This window comes from Solanum stenotomum, chromosome 4, assembly GCF_019186545.1.
Source record: "Solanum stenotomum isolate F172 chromosome 4, ASM1918654v1, whole genome shotgun sequence".
NCBI lineage: Eukaryota > Viridiplantae > Streptophyta > Magnoliopsida > Solanales > Solanaceae > Solanum > Solanum stenotomum.
In genome coordinates this window covers 4,581,560-4,605,815 of record NC_064285.1, presented here as the reverse complement: position 1 = coordinate 4,605,815, position 24,256 = coordinate 4,581,560, and the positions used below count along the sequence as shown (strand labels likewise).

Sequence of the window (24,256 nt, the reverse complement as noted above, 5' to 3'; positions counted from 1 at the left end):
GCTCAACTTACGAAGTTCATGCGAAATTATGGGCATGAAACAACTCGACTCAATGGTCTACATAACTATATGGAACTCATGTATAGGACTCTTCTTATTCTCTGACTTACTTCCTCAAAACTTAGTTCAAATCGATAGTTGATCTCAAAGGATTCACAATTCACTTTTAACTCTCTTTTGAATGTGAATTATGAATTCAAGAGTTATGGTTCATGATATGAAGGATATAGATGATAGTGTAGACTCATGAATACATTTTCCTCACTCTCATGCTCATTTACTTGAGTCTTGAAACAAGTTATTTAGAAGTTGTAAAAGACTCCTCAAAAAGACTCACAGGGACTTTCTCAAAATGTTCAGAAGAACTCTCAAGACTTAATTCTTAACTTTACCTTGAATTTAAATTACGAATTCAAGGTTATGATCATGTTATGAATGATTTCTAAGTGTTTGGAAGTAGTTTGAAGTGTTTAGAATCAAAAGGGGTGAAGATATACTTCATAGGAGTTCAAACGGGACAACCGACGGAGAATGAGTGGGGGCAGGCGACCCTGGCGCGTTCTGAGAGTGGGGCGCCAGCCCCTAACTTCAGAGACTGCATATGGGCGCACTGCAAGCGTGCTGCCCCAGCCCCTTGGGCGCATCTGGGGCGCGTCGCGCCATCATCTCCCCAAGCAAAGTTTCGACGAATTTCGCCTCTCGTTTTCTGACCCTAAATCGCTTTTAACCGATTTCTTTTCTCATGTTTTCCTTAGATTCAATTACCTAACCTAAGTAAACACTAATACACTCAAAACAACACTCCAAACAATCACTTTCAACTCAAGAAATCATCAAAACCCCAATAAGACAAGATTTATAATAAACCTCAAGAACACCTATCAAGAACTTAAATCCTTCAACTTTTTGAGAATGAAACTTCGCTGAAAATAATATGTTTGGCGTGTTGGTGAACAAACCCAACACTATGGAAGCTTACATACCTCTTAGGGATCAAACCCATGGCGACAATCCGCAACAACTCTCAAGAACGTCGACAAACGCCTTCATCCTTTCTTTTTCTCTTCTTCTCTCTTCTTCTTTTCTCTTCTTGAACTCTCAACTAAAACCCTAGGAGTAAACTATGATTATAAAAATGAACCTAATCATATTAGACCCCTAAAATATTACTAAAAACGAATTAAACTAATTGGGTAAGGAAAAGACTAAAATACCCCTCTAAAATCCGGTTTTGACTTTCCTTAACTGGAAACCTAACTTTAAAAGGCCATATCTCACTCATCCGACCTCGAAACTTATCAAACTCGGCGGCGTTAGAAAGATAATTCAAAGGTCTTTCCTACGGTATCTTGTGTCACACCTAATTCATCCTGAGCTAGAAGTTATAGTCGTTTGAAGTCGACCCAAAACTCATACTTAACTTAACTTGCAAAATTTCAGATTTTGCTATCTCCAATTTTATTCTTTTTGGAACTCAAGGTGCTACATCTAGTGACCTTAAAACTTAAGAAATTTTAAATTCCTCGGTAAAATCCTACTCAAAACGAAGGACGGTTCAAGTCTTAGCTCAAAAATTTTCTGGAGTGTTACACAATCGAACCGATAAATTAGATACATATATTTTATAATAATTATTTACATATTATTCATAAATAAAAAAAATATTTTGTTAAATTTTAATCAACTTAAATCTTTAACTTTACCATTTTCTCAAGCCCAATACTTAAAATTTTAGCCCAACTATTACAATCCTAAGTTCAAGTCCATCAAAGTTCATTACTTTAGTCTTTACCTACCCTACCTCACATAATATAGTCATACTTTCCCTTAATTGAATCACTTTATTTGTGTAATGATAACTCTAGTATTGCTTAATTGGACCAACAATAACTTTTCTGTGGATTGTTCATGCATTAGGTGTTTGTGCCTATGGAGATAGTATGTCCCCAAAAAACTTATTACATTCAAACCGAAAAAATCAGAAAAACTTAACCAAACCGACAATAACCAAAGCGACGGTTATTTTTTCATTTGGTTTGATTTGGTTTTAGAAATTTAAAATACCGACTAGATTGGTTTGGTTTTAATTTTAATCAATAACCGATCCAAACTGAACCACCAACACCCCTAACCTTACCTTCAACTTATTAGCTAAAGCATGAGGTCAAGAATCACCTAATTTCTGTAAAATGGCTAATAAATATTTAAAATATGTGTAAAAAATGGTGATGCTGCGTTACTGATGTTTTATTAAAAATGTATTTTAGACTAGGACTGGTTTAAGAGTCGCCACTTAATTTTTAAAGAAATATCAAGAAAACTATTTTTTCAATCGATTAAACAGAGAATCAATTTGAAAATGTAAGGGGGGTTCGGGGGTTCATATTAGTGTTCTAGGAGGGTTTTAAAGCACCTAGAACACCCGCTAATGCGGTTATCCGATAATTAATTATTTGGCTAAAGTAGATTAAATTGAGCATACATGACTAAGTTATGAAAATGAAGAGTTTGAAACTTGAAATCATTTTTTAAGGGAAAGGACAGTATTATAAGAGCATTTACTTAAGTGAAATATAATAAATATTAAGGTCAATTAAAGAATGAGTTGGTTTTAATTTGAATTCAAAACGGCTTTCTTTTGGGGAGTTGAATTTTTAGAATCTTAAGATTAATTTTAACAAATAAAACACATAGTAGCAATTGAATAGACAAGGAAAGGAAGTTTGGGCCCAAATCTGGCTTCTGTCCGCCTGGGCCAGTATTTGGGCCTATTTTCGTTTTGGACCAAAGGCCCATTTGAGTGACACCTGTTCAAAATTAAAAGAAATAATTTCCTTTGGGCCTTTGGCCCATCCTTCACCTGTTCTAAACTTTTAACATAAATAATAATAATAATTAAATAGGCTTAGGCCCAATAAATGACAAAAATACAAATTTTTCTTTAAAGAAGAATGGGTCTCTTTAAGCCCAATCCTTTCAATTTCTCGACCTGTTACTTCTTTCAACTTCGAGACCTGTTCGTCGGTTTCAAAAGGGGCTGGCCGACTCAAAAACTAATGAAATTTGGGCCTTCATGGCCCAAATGAGATGCGAATGGAGGAAGAGGGAGTTCATGGCGAACTTGGGTGAATTTCCCATGCAATAAAAAATGATAATAAGGATTAGCCTTCGAAATAACAAAAACAAAGGAGATATAATTTAAATAAGATGGGATTTAATTACAATGAAAAATCACTTAAGGAATTCAACTTAGACTGAAGCATACGACCCTAAAGAAGACCAAATGAATCGAATTAACAATGACGAGGTTAATGAACAAAATGCAACATTAAACAGTAGCCAATATATATATATATATATATATATATATGTATGCTTATGAGCATGCTATATTCCAGGGAATACATAACCATTAACCAAAATAAACTCAGATGTTAAGAGGAAATATGCCGTATAATTAGCAAGTAAAATATCACGGGCTTGAGTCTAACCAACTCTATTTAATGAAATCTAATAATGTTATACGTGGATAAACACAAAAGTGCAAAGAGAACTATGTTGCCAAGCAAAGACACCACATGGGTAATTGAGACAGGTGGCAAACCAACAATTAGGATAGGTATCCTCAAATTTAGACAAAACAGGAGAACCATTATGATTTTAATTAACACACATGCTGGAAATTAATTATTAAGCCCCAAAACATCAAACAATTAGCAGGGTTGAAACAACAAAGCAATTTTCAGACTTGAGCAAAATAAGAAACGAACATCCTATTCAAGGTTATATAAAAAAAACACATAATCATGTTACTGGGCAGCATACAAAGCTGATGCAAAATATTAGACATTTCTTTTGAAAGGCTAACAAAACTCGAAGGGTATATCGCATAGATTTCAATGCCTACAAAATAGCATAACAAGACCGGTGAGATTCGACATTATGAAGGACCGAACTAATAAGACTAATAAGCCTAGTAATGACATGATCAAATGCTATTCAAATTAGGAAAAAATTACAACACCAAACAATGAATATTCGATTGGACTTAGCCATCACTACCAATGGCAAAACACTTGACTCTATCTTAAACTAGAAAATAAAAAAAAAATAAAAATGGACAGCAGCTACTCATGATAAAAAACAGAGGAATGAACACTAAAAAAAGAATGGAGCAGGTCAACAAACAAGGTGGATCACAAATGCATAGAAAACTGAAAATAATAGTGTAAATCAGATATGATACTTTAAATACATTGTGAGATAGATAAGGAGTAATCAAGAGTCTATACTCTTCCCGTTTAATTGATAAAACTTAAAAGAGTATTCATACTTAACATGTAAACTTACACGAGATAAAAATATCATACCAAGTCCGACAAATTTGAGCTTGAATCATACATATGCTTGCTGTCCACAAGGGTTTAAAACAATTTTTTTTCCCATCTTTTATCTTTTTCGAGTCATTAGCTTTAAGCTATATGAAATTTTTTTTAACATTAGAACACAACCAGCCGTTCAATGAAGAAAGCGAGCTCCTATAAAAGCTTAAACATCTCAAAACACACCGAAATTCGCGGCAATGCCACTAAGCCTCATTTCAGATTTGTCATAGTCAAGAGACTTAACAGAAAAATACAACTCAAACAAGCATAATAAATTGATTAGAACATGAGATGTTTGATACAAATATCTCACTTCTAAACATGCTTGAATACACACGTACAAAATGTATTACATGAACAGACTAAAAAAATAATGATTACCTATTTAACAAAGAAGAACAAAAAGTGCAAAAAGTTAAGTTATTACCTTCCACAGGGCAGTGAACTGGGAAGACAAGTCGGAGACGACACTTCTTCCAACACCACGAGTGAAAGATTCCAACGGAAAGCTCTAGTATCCAAAGGAACGAACCAGAAATTTATTCGAATACTATCGCCTTAAATGTAGAATAGTAGTTCTTTCTTTTGCTCTTATCACTGTTTCTAACTTCGATTTTTTTTTTTGACTCAAAAGATCCCCTCTTAACACTAAAGAGAAGAGAGTATATAAAGGAGACTTCTAGGGTTTCCTATTTTCTGGGGGAACGGACGAAATCCAATTCCAAGGCAAGGGACCATTTCAAAATTCAAAAATCCAAAAATCTTTCACAATTCGGGATAAACAACTTTTTCTCTGAAAATTCACTCCATTCCGGAAGAGGAACAGGGAGATGAACGAGTGGGATTGACTCCCTTGTCCTTGCTGCTCGACGTGGCATGATCCCGTAGCCGTAAGGACGATTCTTGCAGAAGCTCTGGACTAGAGTAGCATTGCTGTCCGTCTGCTCTGTGTCGCGTTTGGAACTGGCGTGAAGACGCCGTTCCTCCTCTGTTTGTCGTTGCTACTGGAAAAAAAAAATAGTTTGGGTCTCTTTAGAATTGAAAAAGTGGGCCGGGTAAGAGGTTGTGAGGATGGGCTGGCGGAATTGTTGGAATTAGAGTTGATTTGGGCTGAAGTGGGTCCTCTGGAATTTTTGTATTGCCGGAAGTTGCATAATAAAAAGCCCCAAATTGGTTAAAGAGTGAGGTAAGAGTAATGGCTAGTAAGTCACAATTTTAACCGAATGGAGTGGTTAATTGCATTACAAATTTAGCCGATGAATTAGGAATGTAGCCAAAATTGAATTTATTTAGTAAATTCGGCTAAAAACTAAATAAGGTGAATCAGTAAAAATTAACTAATGAGCTTCTTAATCTTAACGAAACAAAATAATTAACTTAATAAAAATAACTAATTCCACAACATAGTTATAATTCAAACTAAATTAGATTAATAAAGCATTTAACGTTATAATAATAATAATAATAATATCAAAATCTTTTCAAGATAGTTTTCAAGTATTTATAAAATATATTAGTTACATACGCGACAATATAAAACATATTTATTAGTTAAAATATTATAAAAGTGAAATAAAATTCTTAAAAATATCTTGAAACATATTTTGAATTTTTTTTTTATAAAGTTAGTTATTTCAAATCGTTTGAAATTAAGGAAGCTCGCAAATTAATTCTTATCGTGGAGGGTCAAAATTAGGTGTCAACAACTGTCCCTCATTTTACTTGGATTGATGCAAGAAATTCGAGGAAAATGAAATTGACAAATCCAATTTTGACCGACCACATCTTCATCCTTTAGGAGAGGGATTTGGTACGGACTTTAGGAATTATGGCCGAACCCCGGAAAAGGGTTTCCTACATATCTCAGGTTATATGAGAATTCAGGCAACTTGTAGTTCGATACGCTTGATTTAACGCACAATTTTGAAAGAATTCAAAAACGATCTGATATCAAATTATGAAGAAATTAGAATGATCGAAAATAAGATTTAAGAGCGAATGTTGGAATACAGCCGAGCTTTTCAACATTGAGCCCGCCTACATATCCCTCTGCTTAGGGAATCTGGCTGCTTGTAGTTCGACTCTATCGGTTGAAAAGGAAATCTATTATGCTAGATCACCTGTGGTTCTGGAAAAGTGACAAAGCAAGTCGAGTATGAAAAAGAGGCTTGCAACCTCTTAGCCATGAATGTGGCGCGCTTCACACCCATAATTAAGAACTTACACGGACATAATTCCCAAAGCTCTTGGCACATTTGTCACTCGGACTGGAAAGCTGTTTCCGGTAGAGGCGAAAAATTCTCGGATGCAAAATTGAAACCAGGAAACCTAAGGAAAAACCCACATGCCTTCTGATGGGGTGTGGTTTGATTGTGGTGGAAGTCGCTCCTCTGCTCGTGTCCTAAGAGTTTGACACTCCTCTTTGGACTATGTCCCAGTTCGCTGCTAAGAAAAAGTTCTACGTTGTGCTGCATCCTTTTTGATGTCGTCCGCACCTGTGGTTCGTTTTGGAGAATTCATCCTTTCGGATGCTCTCGATAAAGACTGAGATAAAACTCATTAGCATAAAAATGCAAATTAAATAGGAGACAGTGTCTTTTACCGTGTTGACACTTAATTGCTCTTCTTGAATATCTGACGTCAACTCCATCGGGTTTGACGTAAAGCAAATAAAGTTTGTGTCTCATATTTGCAATATAATCTTCAATGTATTCTTCTTTTGATGACAATAATAAAATAGGCTGATGCAATATGTGGATAGTTCTCTTGATGTCGTCTTTGCAAAGGAACATGATGCAGTTGATGTTGATTCTCTTGTGATGGGTAAATCTTCCTCTTGCGATGCATAACTCCTTCTCTTGCTATGCATGAATCCTTCTCTTGCGATGTATGAATTCCTTTCTCGCGATGCATGAATCTTTTTCCCGCGATGCATGAATCTTCTCTTGCAATGCATAAATCTTCTTTTGCAATGCATGAATCTCTTTTCTCGCGATGCATGAATGTTTTTCCCGCGATGCATGGATCTTCTCTTGCAATGCATGAATCTTTTTTCTTGCGATGCATGAATTTTTTCCCGCGATGCATGAATTTCTTCTCCCGTGATGCATGAATCTTTTTCCCGCAATGCATGAATTCCTTCTCCCGCAATGCATGAATCTTTTTCCCGCAATGCATGAATCTTTTTCTCGCGATGCATGACTTTTTCTCTCGCTATGCATGATTTCTCCGCGATGCATGACTTCTTTCTCTTGCAATGCATGACTTCTTTCTCTTGCAATGCATGATTTCTTTCTCTTGTAATGCATGACTTCTCTGTGATGCAGGGCTTCTTTCTCTTGCAATGCATAACTTTTCCGCGATGCATGACTTCTTTTGATGATGCCTCCCTGATACCAAATGAAGATAATGCTTCACCGAGCAACGTATGTGATCTTCTGGGTATCTTTTGGGACGGCAGTATCGTCTCAATCGACAATATAAAAAAAATGACCCTCGGAGTAGTAGTATCATCTCATTTGACAATACAATATAAATGACTCTCCGGGTAGTGATATCGTCTCAATTGACAATATAAATAAAAACGACCATCGGAGTAGTGGTATCATCTCATTTGACAATACAATATAAATGACTCTCCGGGTAGTGGTATAGTCTCATTCGACAATACAATAGAAATAATCTTCAGGGTAAGAATATTATCATATCTGATAATATAATGCAGATAAATATCTTCCAGGTATCTTTAGTTGCTAGAAAATAATAATATTTCTCTCTTCAAGGTTTTAATTTGTCCCATCTCCGAACATAATTGCATGTTCGTTATGAACCTTGCCTTGCTGAGAATTTGAATAAATTAATGCTACTCATATTTCCAATTCTTGGTATAAGAAGCATGAAATATTTCCTGCATCCACAGAAAAGTTGTCAATTTGAGGAGCTCTTCGCCCTTTTGACTTCTCCATATTCATTGAATGGAAGAATATGCCGATCTTGAGGCAAACCTATAGACCTGCATCCATAGAAAAATTGTTAGTTTTTTAGAAAATGAACTGATCTGTATTGATCTCTTCGGTTGTCTGCTCCTTGTCTTGCTATCTCCGGTTGATTTCTCCGATCTCCCGCTTCTTGATAGATAAGACAAAATATTTTTATGCAAAAATAATTGAAACATGTAGGAAAAGTTTTAAGAAAAAATAGATTTTCAAAAAGTAGCATTTGGAAAATGTCACTGCCAAGTGTCATGTCACGCCAAGCTTAGTGGACACCATTTGGAGTTGATGTTTTGAGATCTATCTGATTACTCATTGGGAAGTATTCAAAGTTGTTCCAAATTGCAGATAAACTCAGTTGAAATTTTTGAGGTCTTTCTAAAAAATTTCTGTCCCAGTTAACTGTCTTGGTGTATCTTTAACCATTGGTGATCAAATCACAGAATTTTTGAGATCCTCTCGAAAATTCTGTCCCGGTCGCAAATTTCAAAGTAATTTCAGTCTCGACTTTGTTGGAGAGACTTCTTTCTTGAGAATTTTTGAGTCTCTCTCAAAAATTCTGTCCCAGTTTCTATTGTAAAGAGAAACAAAAATCTTACGGGAGATATGACCGAACCTTTGTGGCGCCTACGTATCCCGTTGAGACAGGAATCAGGTCAAACGTAGTTCCCCCTCGAGGGTTGACAACAATAAGAAAAATTACCAAGAAACACGACCGAGGCCGACATAGGACGCCTACGTATCTCATTCTTGAGAATTCAGGTCGAACGTAGTTCAAATACAAGAAAAAAAAATAAAATAATAGGGATAAAGGGGTGACCGAAGCCGACATAGGCCGCCTACGTATTTCAATTCTTGAGAATTCAGGTCAGACGTAGTTCATTACATAGGGATAGATTCTAAACAAAGAAATTACAAACAAATGGAACGATTACAAAGGAATGACAGAAAATACAAATAGAAACTTCACACATAATATCTCTTGACAGCATCTGAGTTGATTGGTTTCGGCCATTAGGTGCCATCCATCTTCGACAAGACCAATGCACCTCCAGATAATACTTTGCGAACCAGGTAGGGTCCCTGCCAATTTGGTGCAAATTTCCCTTTGTACTCATCCTGATGAGGGAAAATGCGTTTGAGAACTAACTAACCAACTTCAAACATCCTGGCTCTTACTTTCTTGTGGAAAGCACGAATCATTCTCTGTCGATACAACTAACCATGACAAACGACAACCATTCTTTTCTTATCAATTAATGTTAACTGATCGATTCGTTTGCGGACCCACTCAGCGTCACTCAATTCAGCTTCTTGAATGATTCTTAATGAAGGTATCTCAACTTCGGCAGGTATAACTGCTTCTGTTCCATATACAAGCAAATATGGAGTAGTTCCAACTGATGTTCTGACAGTCGTTCGGTAACCCAACAAAGCATATGGCAACATCTCGTGCCAATCTCTGCGATTATCAATCATTTTCCTCAAAATCTTCTTTATGTTCTTGTTGGCAGCTTCTACGGCTCCATTCATTTGGGGACGATAGGCGGTTGAGTTTCGGTGAGTAATCTTGAACTGTTCACATATCTCTTTCATCAAGTGACTATTGAGATTCGCTCCATTATCCGTGATGATGGATTCTGGTACTCCAAACCTACATATCAAATTGTTGCGAACAAAATCAGCTACAACCTTCTTAGTTACCGATTTGTACGAAGCTGCTTCTACCCACTTGGTGAAGTAGTCAATGGCAACCAAAATGAATCTGTGTCCGTTAGAGACAGTTGACTCTATTGGACCAATGACATCCATGCCCCAAGCTACAAACGGCCAAGGTGAACTCATAGCATTGAGTTCGTGAGGCGGTACTCGAATCAAATCACCATGCACTTGACATTTATGACATTTCTGCACGAACTTGCAACAATCATGTTCCATAGTCATCCAAAAATAGCCGGCTCGAAGGATCTTCCTTGCCAAAGTGAGCCCATTCATGTGAGTACGACAAACTCCGGCATGTATCTGTTCCAGAAGCTTCACAGCTTCACTAGCATCAACACATCTGAGAAGACCTAAATCTGGAGTCCTCCTGTAAAGGACTTCCCCACTTGTAAAGAAATTGAGGGCCATACAGCGTATCGACTTCTTCTGGTTAAACGTTGCATTCTCAGGATAAGTCCTGTCCTCTAAATACTTCTTGATGTCAAAATACCAAGGTAAACCATCTGGTTCCGCTTCAACATGTGAACAGTGGACAGGCTGCTCTTTTATCTCTACATCCACTGGATCAATATAACTTATATCTGGATGCTTAATCATCGACGCGATGGTGGCAAGAGCATCAGCCAACTCATTCTGTGTCCTGGGAGTATGTTTGAACTCAATCTTGCAAAATCTCTTGCACAACTTCTGTATATACCGCACATACGGTGTGATCTTTGGATTTTTCACGGCCCATTCCCCTTAAACCTGATGAATCAGCAAATCTGAATCTCCAATAACCAGCAACTCCTGAACATTCATATCAATTGCCATCTTCAGACCGAGGATGCAAGCTTCATACTCAGCCATGTTGTTCGTGCATTCAAATCGGAGTTTAGCCGCCATAGGATAGTGCTGACCGGTTTCTGATACTAAAACCGCTCCGATTCCTTTCCCTTGATGATTTGCCGCTCCATCAAAGAATACTCTCCATCCGGGGTACGCTTCAGAAATATCTTCACCCACGAATGAAACTTCCTCGTCAGGAAAATAAGTCTTGAGCGGTTCATACTCTTCATCAACTGGATTCTCTGCAAGATGATCAGCCAAGGCTTGCGCCTTTATCGCCTTCTGAGTCACATAGACAATGTCAAACTCACTCAAAAGCATTTGCCATTTAGCTAACTTCCCGGTCGGCATTGCTTTCTGAAAAATATATTTCAACGGGTCCATCCTGAAAATAAGGTATGTGGTATAAGAAGACAAATAATGTCTCAACTTTTGCGCGATCCAAGTCAAAGCACAACATGTTCTCTCCAAAAGAGTGTAACGAGCCTCATATGGAGTGAACTTTTTGCTCAAATAATAAATGGCTCGCTCTTTCTTCCTAGTTTCGTCATGCTAACCAAGCACGCATCCCAATGCATTATCTGAGACAGACAAATATAGCAATAATGGACTCCCCTCTCGCGGAGGGACCAACACCGGCGGATTGGACAGATAGTTCTTGATGGCATCAAAAGCAGTTTGACATTCTCCGGTCCACTTGGTCGAGGCATCTTTTTTCAATAACTTAAAGATAGGCTCACACACCACGGTGGATTGAACTATAAACCGACTGATATAGTTCAACCTTCCTAAAAAACTCATCACCTCTTTCTTGGTCTTCGGATGAGGTAATTCTTGGATTGCCTTGATCTTGGAAGGGTCAAGCTCAATGCCCCTCCTGCTGACTATAAATCTCAACAACTTGCCAGCTGGCACTCCAAAAGCACACTTGGCAGGATTTAACTTCAAATTGTATCGGCGCAAGCGATCAAAGAACTTCGTCAAGTGAGTCAAGTGGTCCGAACTCTCGCGGGACTTGATTATGACATCTTCTACATACACCTCGATCTCTTTATGAATCATGTCATGGAAGATGATCGTCATGGCCCTCATATAAGTAGCTTCGGCATTCTTGAGACCAAAAGGCATCACCCGATAATGATATACACCCCAAGGTGTAATGAAAACTGTCTTTTCGGCGTCTTCTTCATCCATCAGGATCTGGTGGTAACCTGCATAACAATCCACAAACGATTGCATCTCATGCTTAGCACAATTATCAATGAGAATGTGAATGTTTGGCAATGAAAAGTTATCTTTCGGGCTAGCTTTGTTGAGATATCTGTAGTCAACACAAATTTTGATCTTTCCATCTTTCTTGGCAACCGGAACAACGTTGGCTAACCAAGTCGGATACTGCGTCACTTCCACTACTTGGGACTCGATCTGCTTTGTAATCTCCTCTTTGATCTTCAAACTCAACTCAGGCTTGAACTTTCGAGTCTTTTGTTTTACTGGACTAAAATCTGGTTTGATCGGCAACTTGTAGGACACCATATTCGTGCTCAGCCCCGGCATGTCTTTATAAGACCAGGCAAATACATCAATGTACTCCTTAAGCAAGCGAACCAGGTCTCTTCTTTGAGCTTCCGTCAGATGGACACTGATTCTTACTTCTTTAATACATTCCTCATCTCCGAGATTCTCAGTTTCGGTTTCTTCCAAATTTGCCTTATGTTGATTTTCGAATTGTCGAAACTCTTCAGCAACATATTCGAGAACCTCATTTCCTTCTTCATATTCCTCACACTCATCATCACCTGTCTCATTTNTCCTCATCTCCGAGATTCACAGTTTCGGTTTCTTCCAAATTTGGCTTATGTTGATTTTCGAATTGTCGAAACTCTTCAGCAACATATTCGAGAACCTCATTTCCTTCTACATATTCCTCACACTCATCATCACCTGTCTCATTTCGTTCAATCGGTTCATGACATGACATGACATTGGCAGGTTTTAAATTAATATTACTGAAATCATAAACAAACAAAGTTAGGAAAGTAAAATATAAACAGACAAGTAAACAAATTTCGATAAAAGAGGCTTTCATTTAGATTGAAAAAACAAACACAAACTTAAGCCATGGCCGAGGGCCATTGCTTTTTTTTTTTAACATCACAAAGGAATTAAAAACTTCAAACAAATAAACTGCATAAATGGTGGGTCTCGGGCCTCGTCCGAACTACCACCGATTTGAAAATAAACAAAGACACATGTCTTTTTTACCCAGATGTGCGGGAAATCAGGAGTGGTGTGGAGGTCCAGTTCTGCAATCGCTCCTCAGGTTCTGCATCACGGATGCCTGATGTCCCAGCCTCTTCCTCGATGACTGCATCAATCTCCTCGAAAAGGCCCCAGATTCCTTCCCCGAGACCACCATCATTGACATTTTCTCGTACTGGAAATGATTGGTACAGATGAGGAATTGGCCTGGCCAATGCTTGATCAACATTCCTGTTCTTCATCTCTGCTTCGTTATCTGTTGGGACATACCCCAAACCAAACTTTGCTCCTTTGGCGGGATTTTGAATAGGCTCAACGATTCCTTGGAAATGCTTTCCCAATCCAAATCCTAGTTCGAAACCATTCCGGAGCATAACAGTAGCAATCATCTTGTACACGGCAGGCATAGGAGGCTGTGGAGCCAAGTCATCACCGGTGGCATTTACCAGCTCCACCGTGTAGAAATCACAACCTCGAAAGACATCATCAACGATCGGTGCATACCCATTGGAATGACTGCCTTCACCATAAATGACCAATTCTTTGTCCTTCCAAACAAACTTCATTAATTGGTGAAGGGTAGAAGACACAGCCCCAACCATATGAATAAACGGTCTTCCTAGAAGTAAGTTGTAACTGGTGTTGATATCCAATACCTGGAACTCCACATTAAAATCCGCAGGGCCCACCTGAATATCCAAGTTTACCGCACCCAATGTGTCTCTTTGCACTCCATCAAAGGCCCTCACATTGACTTGGTTCTGGTGAAGCTTTCCCAAGTCGAATTTCAGCTGCCTCAAAGTCGAAAGTGGGCAAATGTTAAGACCGGATCCGTCATCAACCAAGACGAGATTAATTATCTTGTCTCGACACATACAGGTGACGTGCAGAGCTTTGTTGTGCATCTTCCCCTCAAAGGGGAGCTCTTCGTCACAAAAACTGATTCGATGTCCTCGGATGACCTGGTTTATCATGGCTGCTAAATTGTCACTGTTAGTACCCACCGGCACATAAGTATCATCTAAAGCCCTCATCGGAGCTTGCCTATGTAACTGCGAACTCATCAATAAGGCCCACACAGAGATCTAAGCCGGCGTCTTCTCCAAATGCTTCACAATCGAATAATCATTCGGCTGCATTTTTCTCCAGAACTCCTCAGCCTCGGCTTCACTGATCAGTCTCTTTGTTTGGTCCTTCTTCTGCCCTCCTTGGGCCAATTCTTTCGGCGTGTAGCACCTGTCAGATCTGGTCATGCCTTGAGTAATAGCCGTTTCAATCACAAATTTTGGTCGGGTAAGAGTTTCTCGTGGCACCAAGGCAACAACCTTCTCGGGTGTCAGAATCACAAACTCTTTCTTCTCTCTAATGCTCAATGAAGCCACAGCCCTTTCTAGTTCATCAGGAGCAATCGGAACTATTGCCTTCGTCACGCACCAATCATCATCTGTCTCTATCATATTGATAGTGGCGCATCCATGATTTGGCAAAGGATTACTATTGACGTTGGGCGCAACTGTCTGAAGAGAGACCACATTCTGGTCAATTAGGTCTTGGATCTTATGCTTCAGGTTGATACAATCTTCAGTATCATGTCCAACATTGTTGGAGTGATTCACGCACCTCTGATCAGGCCTGTAAAACTTTGAGCTAGTGTCAATCGGCTTGGGTCCCACCGGATGAATATATCCTGCCGTAGTTAATCGTTCGAACAACTTTGTTCGGCTTTCAACAAGTGGAGTGAAAAATCTGGCAGGCTTCTTCTCAAATCTAGGACGGGGGAAATCGTAATTGCCTTGTTGAGGAGGAGGCATTTGATGATAATTTGGAGCGTTTGGACGGGGGGCTTGATAACTGGGATATGAGTTTGTTTGGTAGTTTGGTTGTGGAGCTTGGTAGTTCGAAGGGGTATTTTGGTAAAGTGGAGCTGGGGTTTGGTACATTGAGGGAGGCGTTTGGTAATTTGTCTAAACGTTGGCACAGTTGGGGGCGGCATTTTGGTAGTGATGAGATGGAGTCTGGTAAACTGGAAGGGGAGTTTGGTAGATAGTAGGGGGAGTTTGGTAATTAGGATGGGGTGTATTTTGATAGTTGGGAAGAGGGGTATTTTGGTAACTAATGGAAGGGGTATTTTGGTAATCAGCCTGTGCATAACAAGCCGGGTATAAACTCTGTGAAAGTCGAGAACGACCTTGGTATGATGATGACTTCTTCGGGGTCTTCCTCCCCTCATAAGAGATAGAGGACACATCCTCTCTTTTCTTCTTCAACAAGCCCGAAGATTCGGGCGAGGCAGCTACACAGGAAATCTTCCCGGTTCTCAATCTGTCCTCGATAGTCTCACCTACCTTGACTATCTCAGCAAATTTTGCTCCAACGAGCAACATGATTTTGTCATAATATTCGGGCTCCCGCACCCGCACAAACACTTCAACAATTTTCTTTTCTGACATGGGAGGTCTAACTCTAGCCGCCTCCTTTTGCCATCTATATGCGAATTCCTTGTAGCTTTCGGTCGGCTTCTGCTTCATCTTCTCCAAGGAGTAACGATCAGGAACGATCTCTACATTGTAGGCGAATCGTTCGACGAAATCCTTAGCCAAAGCGTTCCAGCTAGACCACTGCTTCATCTCATGAGACGTAAACCATTCTAGAGCCTCTCCGTTCAAACTTCGGCTAAAAAGCTGCATTAACAAAGCTTCGTCTCTCCCAACTCCCACGAGTTGGTCACAGTAGGCCCTCAAGTGTGCTAAGGGGTTCCCCGTTCCTCCGAAGATGTCGAATTTTGGCACCTTGAACCCTTCTGGGAGGTCCAAATTCGGGTGGATGCACAGGTCTTCATAGCTCAATCCGGCGACCTCAGGAATGCAGTTCAGCTCCTTCATGGCTTTTCTAATTTCCTCCTTCATATCCATCTTGGCGGTCTCTTCCTTTGACCTCCACTCTCTCTCCCTCTCCTCATAGTGGTCGAGCTCCGAACCATGGGCGTCATGCTCGTTGGGGACGGGTATTTGAAAAGTGGGTTTTTGTGGTAGTGGTGGAGCAATGGAGGGACTTTGGGCATTTTGAGTAGTTTGGTAATTTTGAGGGAAAGTCTGGGGGTTGGTATGTTGATTTTGGTAATGAAGGGAAATATGCGGGCGGTTAAGATTTTGGCTTTGAGGGGGTAGGCCAGTTTGGTGGTTTGCAATGGGGAAAGGGAGTGGAGCTTGGAGGTTGGTATTTTGAGGAGGGGGTGGTGTTTGATAAGAGGTTGAGGCATAGTGGGGGTTTTGAGTGGTAAGGTCAATGATAGAAGGGTTACGAGCAGGACTCGAAGGAAGGTTTTGAGCTTGTTCCACGTTAGGAGGAGGAATTTGAACTGGAGGTCTTCCGTCTGGTGGAGTGTTGACAACAAAAATCGGAGGAGGTAAATCTTGTCTTTTCTGCATCTTGACCCTCATCTCAGCAATTTGTTGCATCAACTGCAGGATTAATTCATTCTGATCAGCAAGGGCGGGCTGAGCCACCACGACATCAGTAAGGCTAGGTTCTTCGTTGTTATCGCTCATTGCTGTTTTTCCCTTTTGTGAATTTTGGCTGGGAAAGGAATCTGTAGGCCCAGTGTATCAACACAGATCAGTTCTAACTACCTGTAGGGAAAACAACTCAAAGGCAAATCTGTTAGTATTAGTCCTGGATGAATAATGCAAGATATTACATAGAAAACAGATAAACACATAAAAGTTGCTTTGTTTGAGAACATGTCAACCCACGAATAATGGGGACTGACTTTTGAACAAGCAGGAATTTGTTCGTTTTTATGCTGAGGTTGGTGACTCAGAAGGGTTAAATTGCGTTGAGCTAAGGTCTTCTTGTTGCATCTCTCGGCATGTTTTGATGTGAATTCAATGTTTCCTTGTAGAATGAAAGAGGGGGAAAAGAAAATTTGAAAAAGATAGGGGCCGGACCGTGAAAGGCTGCCTACGTATCTCCGAAGAAGAATTCAGGCCCTACGTAGTTCGAATACAAAGGATATTTTCATTTTCATTCATTCATTTCTAGTGGTTACAAGGAAAGTGAAAGACAAACAATAAAACTCCTAAAAGATAAAGTGGTGCCTTCACCGAAGCTCCTTCCTCTGACTGCCGTATTAACCACGGGGGATAAACTCAACTTGAATCTTTCCCATGTTGATGAGGGATTCCACGTCATAGCGAAACTTAAAGCACCTCCCAATGTTATGATCGATGGCATCATGATAAGGGCAGGGCTTCCAGATCTCAATTCCAACGGGATCGATTGCTTCGTCATCCTTTCTGATAGAGGCCAAGACCCCTTTTTGAACTAATAGACTGTAGATGTCCAGCAAAGTTTTCTTGAAAGGCGTGAAGTAGTGACAATAAAACAAAGTGTGCTTAGTGACCGGCATATTAGGCTCCTGTTGGTCACAGGTAAGGACGGTGTTCCTACCCCACATATACGGGATCTCCCCAATGTTGATCAGGTTGCAGATCGCTGCCTTAAGCTCCACACATTCCTCTATAGTGTGTCCTCTTTGGTTCGGGTGGTAGGCACATGTCTTTTGAGAGCTTTCATTCCCAAACCTGAAAGTGGTTCCTTCGAGAGGCTTCAGCATACCTGATGCCTTAAGGTGCTAAAAAATGAGAGCACACGACACGACTCTTGCCCCCACGTTATGTGTCCGCTCATAAGCCGGGAGAGTGATCTTTTGGTCCCCTCCTTTCAGACGTCCCAGGAAGGGAGGCATATAGATGATTTCCTCATCGACATCTTCTTCAGTAGCTCTAGGGTGAGTGTCTTTTGGACCACTATTGGCTTCTTGATTGAAGAATGAGCATTTCCCGCGTATCTTCTGAAGTCTCATAGTTGCATCTTTGAGGGCATCGCATTTCTTCCACACAACAACTATCTTTTCACTTATAACATCGCATTTGGTCATCTTTGTTGCCAATTCCGCGTCTAGTGCCGCATTTGCTGCTTGTGCGATCGCTGTGGCAAACTCCACTTCTACTCTCCTTTCTCTGGTTTCTTGGACCTCTTTCCTGAGCCGCTGCAATTCCATCCTCAAATCCTTCTTAGTTAGCTCTACGTTGATACCCTTGCTTTTTTCCATCTTAGCAGCAATCTCACCTTTTCTGAGATGATAGAGTAATATTTTAGGATTTGGTAGTAGGTTTGTATTTCTTGCTGAAAAACTTAAGACTCGTGAAATTTTGGTCGGACATTTTGATAGTGACTTGTACTTGGTATTGTAGAGATTCTTGGAAAATTTTTGAAAAAGGGTGGGCTAAAATATCCTTAGTCAAAGCAACAATATCACATAAACAGTTAAAGCACACAAGCATATATCGCGTGTCCTAAACAAGTAGGGGCCCCTTTTGTGCCAAGGGTAGGCCTAGCGTATTTGAAAGATGTATGGGTAGAATTGAACCACTTTGTTACCCCAAAGCAAATTTCGCATATAAAATGCTATTCAAGAAGCGAAGTAGGGAATAAACGAAAATCACAAAGGAAGGGCCCACACAGGGGTCATTTGAAAAGAGTACCAAAATACGAGAAAGGCAAGCCCACGCAGGGGCAAATAACAATAAGTACATATAGAAAAACCCACGCAGGGGCGAAATCCGCTAAGATGTTCCCGATGGCCCCGCCTCTGATCTGCTCCTCTTGTTCTGCGCCATGAGATGTTGAAGCCTATATTGAATCATTAGCAAGTATCCTTTGCTCCGGCGACCTTTCTCTTCCTAATCTTCGAGGCACATTCCGCTTTTCTTATCTCCAATCCATAAGTTAAGCTCTCCCAAATCGCTTCTCAAGCTTTCTAGTTCTTGAGTTACGCTCTCGAGGGCGTACTTATCCTCTTCTTGCTTTCGAAGAAATTCCTCGTGCATTTCCTGGGCTTCTCTTCTTACCTCTCTCAGTTCTATCAAAGCTTTGGACTTTTTGTCCTCTACACTGCGGTAAATGTTCGGAACTGAGAAGGAGATACCCTGTATATTACGCTTCAACCAAGCTTTATAAGTTTCATCATACCCCGCATTAAATCGATCTACGGCAATAGTGTCCTTGTTCATTCGCACTGCTCTTTTCCATTCTCTCAGCATCTTTGAAGCCTCAGGCACTCTATCATCCCCAATGTCGAACACATAGATATGGTAATATGCTTTTGGAGGTGTAGTCTGTCTTCTTCCAAACTGTCTCAAGACCCGAATGGGTGCATATGGGCGAATACCTCGAATACCTGGCAGAGAAAGCACAAGTTGTCTGTCGCCCCGCACTATGGCATCTTTCGAGATGAAACGGTCGAACATCCATTGGATGCTTTCTTCTCTCAACTCAGAGAAAATTTGAGCCCATCTTTCTCTAGTTCTTCTTTTTTCCAAGTCTGCCCAGAACAACATGTCATTCAAACTCTTAAGAGCATTATGTTCATCGAGGGTATGGAGTTCTTGAGTTCCATGTCTCTTCACCAAGTGACTCATTATCCACCATTGAAGAAGAAGGTTGCAACCTTGAAAGTAACGATGCCCCTCTTTGCATTTCCCCAAAGCACGGTACATGTCGGAAAGGATGACAGGTGCAATAGGATAATACTTTATTTGCCCTTGGTTCAGATGTCCGTGGAAGAGAGTGTGTGCAAGCATTATTACCCGGGTGTTGATACTGAGGCTTGGGCCGTGTGGGAAAACCATGGTGCCTAACAGTGCGATGGTAAATGCCAAAGGTCTGATCCCGTCCCATTCTCTGAAAGTGACCCTGAACTCTTGGTTGTAATTCACATAAAAGCTCGCATCCCCGAATCTAACATAGAGATCCATGAAAGAAACGCTAGAACCTTCGGCCCAGTAAGAACAATCGTTTCTTAATCCGAGCTAGTTTACAATATCCTCGAGGGTAGGCTTGTTAGGGATTAAGATGTTTTCCCATTTTCTCACTCTTCCTTCAAGCCCTGTACCAACTGTGTCTATTTCGTCTCGAATTTCCTCAATTATCGGGGTGATTTCCATGGTTCCAAATCGGAACACCATTTTCTCGCTGTCCCAATAGCCTGTGAGGACTTCAATAAGTTCGGGCCATCCAACCATGTTGATGAGTTCTGTTAAGGCCCCTACATATTTGTTGAGGTCTCTTTTGTGAAACGTATTGAGGTCGTTATACCACATCTTGAGCAAAACTGGAGCTTCCACTATAATGTCGAATTTAGGAAATCGATCCATACCTACAAAATAAAACACGGTTAAGATTCCCTCCCCCACATAGGCAATAATCAGGTTTCCACGCATACATCTTTCAAATGTCAAATAATATGATAGGTCGTTAGGTCGTGGACCTTGGACATGATTTTGGCGGTTTTACTAATGAACTTAATACACCTTGGGTATTAAGCCGTCTTAGGCTAATGCTTAGATTTGGATTTGGTTTCGCTCTACTCTAGGTTGACTCGAATTGGTTTTAAAATAACGGTTACCCGAGTCGGACAAACAACGGGGTGAAGTCTAATAAACGACGTTGGATGACCATAAGCCAACTATTCGTTTATCACTTCCAAAGAGTTCAACCTGTGTTTTTCTGAAGGACAGCCGTGGTAAGCCACGTAACCACCTTTTTCCTAATGCAATCTATTTGCCGTTTGGCGGAATCGGGTGCCATGAATGCCACAATTCAATAAGATACGATAATTTAAACAAGTAAGCAGTTAAACACATAGCCAAATAAATTAATCTTAAGGTTAGAACCATTCAAATCCCCAGCAGAGTCGCCATTCTGTTTTATTAAAAATGTATTTTAGACTAGGACTGGTTTGAGAGTCGCCACTTAATTTTTAAAGAAAAATCAAGAAAACTATTTTTTCAATCGATTAAACAAGCAATCAATTTGAAAAAGTAAGGGGGATTCGGGGGTTCATATTAGTGTTCTAGGAAGGGTTTTAAAGCACCTAAAACACCCGCTAATGCGGTTATTCGACAATTAAATATTTGGCTAAAGTAGATTAACTTGAACATACATGACTAAGTTATGAAAATGAAGAGTTTGAAACTTGAAATCATTTTTTAAGGGAAAGGAAAGTATTATAAGAATATTTACTTAAGTGAAATATAATAAATATTAAGGTCAATTAAAGAATGAGTTGATTTTAATTTCAATTCAAAACAGCTTTCTTTTGGGGAGTTGAATTTTTAGAATCTTAAGATTAATTTTAACAAATAAAACACATAGTAGCAATTGAATAGACAAAGATAGGAAGTTTGGGCCCAAATCTGGTTTCTGTCCGCCTGGGCCAGTATTTGGGCCTATTTTCGTTTTGGACCAAAGGCCCATTTGAGTGGCACCTGTTCAAAATTAAAAGAAATAATTTTCTTTGCGCCTTTGGCCCATCCTTCACCTGTCCTAACCTGTCCTAAACTTTTAACATAAATAATCATAATAATTAAATAGGCTTAGGCCCAATAAATGACAAAAATACAAATTTTTCTTTAAAGAAGAATGGGTCTCTTTAAGCTTAATCCTTTCAATTTCTCGATCTGTTGCTTCTTTCAACTTCGAGACCTATTCGTCGGTTTCAAAGGGGGCTGGCCGACTCAAAAACTAATGAAATTTGGGCCTTCATGGCCCAAATGAGATGCGAATGGAGGAAGAGGGAGTTCATGGCGAACTCGGGCGAATTTTCCATGCAATAAAAAATGATAATAAGGATTAGCCTTCGAAATAACAAAAACAAAGGAGATATAATTTAAATAAGATGGGATTTAATTACAATGAAAAATCACTTAAGGAATTCAACTTAGACTGAAGCATACGACCCTAAAGAAGACCAAATGAATCGAATTAACAATGACGAGGTTAATGAACAAAATGCAACATTAAACAGTAGTCCATATATATATATATATATATATATGTACGCTTATGAGCATGCTATATTCCAGGGANAATCAGGTTTCCACGCATACATCTTTCAAATGTCAAATAATATGATAGGTCGTTAGGTCGTGGACCTTGGACATGATTTTGGCGGTTTTACTAATGAACTTAATACACCTTGGGTATTAAGCCGTCTTAGGCTAATGCTTAGATTTGGATTTGGTTTCGCTCTACTCTAGGTTGACTCGAATTGGTTTTAAAATAACGGTTACCCGAGTCGGACAAACAACGGGGTGAAGTCTAATAAACGACGTTGGATGACCATAAGCCAACTATTCGTTTATCACTTCCAAAGAGTTCAACCTGTGTTTTTCTGAAGGACAGCCGTGGTAAGCCACGTAACCACCTTTTTCCTAATGCAATCTATTTGCCGTTTGGCGGAATCGGGTGCCATGAATGCCACAATTCAATAAGATACGATAATTTAAACAAGTAAGCAGTTAAACACATAGCCAAATAAATTAATCTTAAGGTTAGAACCATTCAAATCCCCAGCAGAGTCGCCATTCTGTTTTATTAAAAATGTATTTTAGACTAGGACTGGTTTGAGAGTCGCCACTTAATTTTTAAAGAAAAATCAAGAAAAACCAATGGCAAAACACTTGACTCTATCTTAAACTAGAAAATAAAAAATAAATAAATAAAAAAATGGACAGCAGCTACTCATGATGAAAAACAGAGGAATGAACACTAAAAAAAGAATGGAGCAGGTCAACAAACAAGGTGGATCACAAATGCACAGAAAACTGAAAATAATAGTGTAAATCGGATATGATACTTTAAATACATTGTGAGATAGATAAGGAGTAATCAAGAGTCTATACTCTTCCCGCTTAATTGATAAAACTTAAAAGAGTATTCATACTTAACATGTAAACTTACACGAGATAAAAATACCACACCAAGTCCGACAAATTTGAGCTTGAATCATACATATGCTTGCTGTCCACAAGGGTTTAAAACAAATTTTTTTTTTCCATCTTTTATCTTTTTCGAGTTATTAGCTTTAAGCTATATGAATTTTTTTTTAACATTAGAACACAACCGGCCGTTCAATGAAGAAAGCGAGCTCCTATAAAAGCTTAAACATTTCAAAACACACCGGAATTCGCGGCAATGCCACTAAGCCTCATTTCAGATTTGTCATAGTCAAGAAAGACTTAACAGAAAAATACAACTCAAACAAGCATAATAAACTGATTAGAACATGAGATGTTTGATACAAATATCTCACTTCTAAACATGCTTGAATACACACGTACAAAATGTATTACATGAACAGACTAAAAAAATAATGATTACCTATTTAACAAAGAAGAACAAAAAGCGCAAAAAGTTAAGTTATTACCTTCCACAAGGCAGTGAACTGGGAAGACAAGTCGGAGACGACACTTCTTCCAACACCACGAGTGAAAGATTCCAACGGAAAGCTCTAGTATCCAAAGGAACGAACCAGAAATTTATCCGAATACTATCGCCTTAAATGTAGAATAGTAGTTCTTTCTTTTGCTCTTATCACTGTCTCTAACTTCGAAATTTTTTTTTTTCGACTCAAAAGATCCCCCCTTAACACTAAAGAGAAGAGAGTATATAAAGGAGACTTCTAGGGTTTCCCATTTTTTGGGGGAACGGATGAAATCCAATTCCAAGGCAAGGGACCATTTCAAAATTCAAAAATCCAAAAATCTTTCACAATTCGAGATAAACAACTTTTTCTCTGAAAATTCACTCCATTTCGGAAGAGGAAAAGGGAAATGAACGAGTGGGATTGACTCCGTTGTCCTTGCTGCTCGACGTGGCATGATCCCGTAGCCGCAAGGACGATTCTTGCAGAAGCTCTGGACTAGAGTAGCATTGCTGTCCGTCTGCTCTGTGTCGCGTTTGGAACTGGCGTGAAGACGCCGTTCCTCCTCTGTTTGTCGTTGCTACTGGAAAAAAAAATAGTTTGGGTCTCTTTAGAATTGAAAAAATGGGCCGAGTCAGAGGTTGTGAGGATGAGCTGGCGGAATTGTTGGAATTATAGTTGATTTGGGCTGAAGTGGGTCCTCTGGAATTTTTGTATTGCCGAAAGTTGCATAATAAAAAGCCCCAAATTGGTTAAAGGGTGAGGTAAGAGTAATGGCTAGTAAGTCCCAATTTTAACCG

At 39.5% G+C, this 24,256-nt stretch overlaps 1 pseudogene; it reads right to left on the bottom strand.

Annotated features, from left to right (window-relative positions):
- Window positions 1-18,933: 18,933 nt before the first annotated feature.
- Window positions 18,934-20,406, bottom strand: LOC125862857 (uncharacterized; annotated as a pseudogene).
- Between the last annotated feature and the right edge of the window lie 3,850 nt (window positions 20,407-24,256).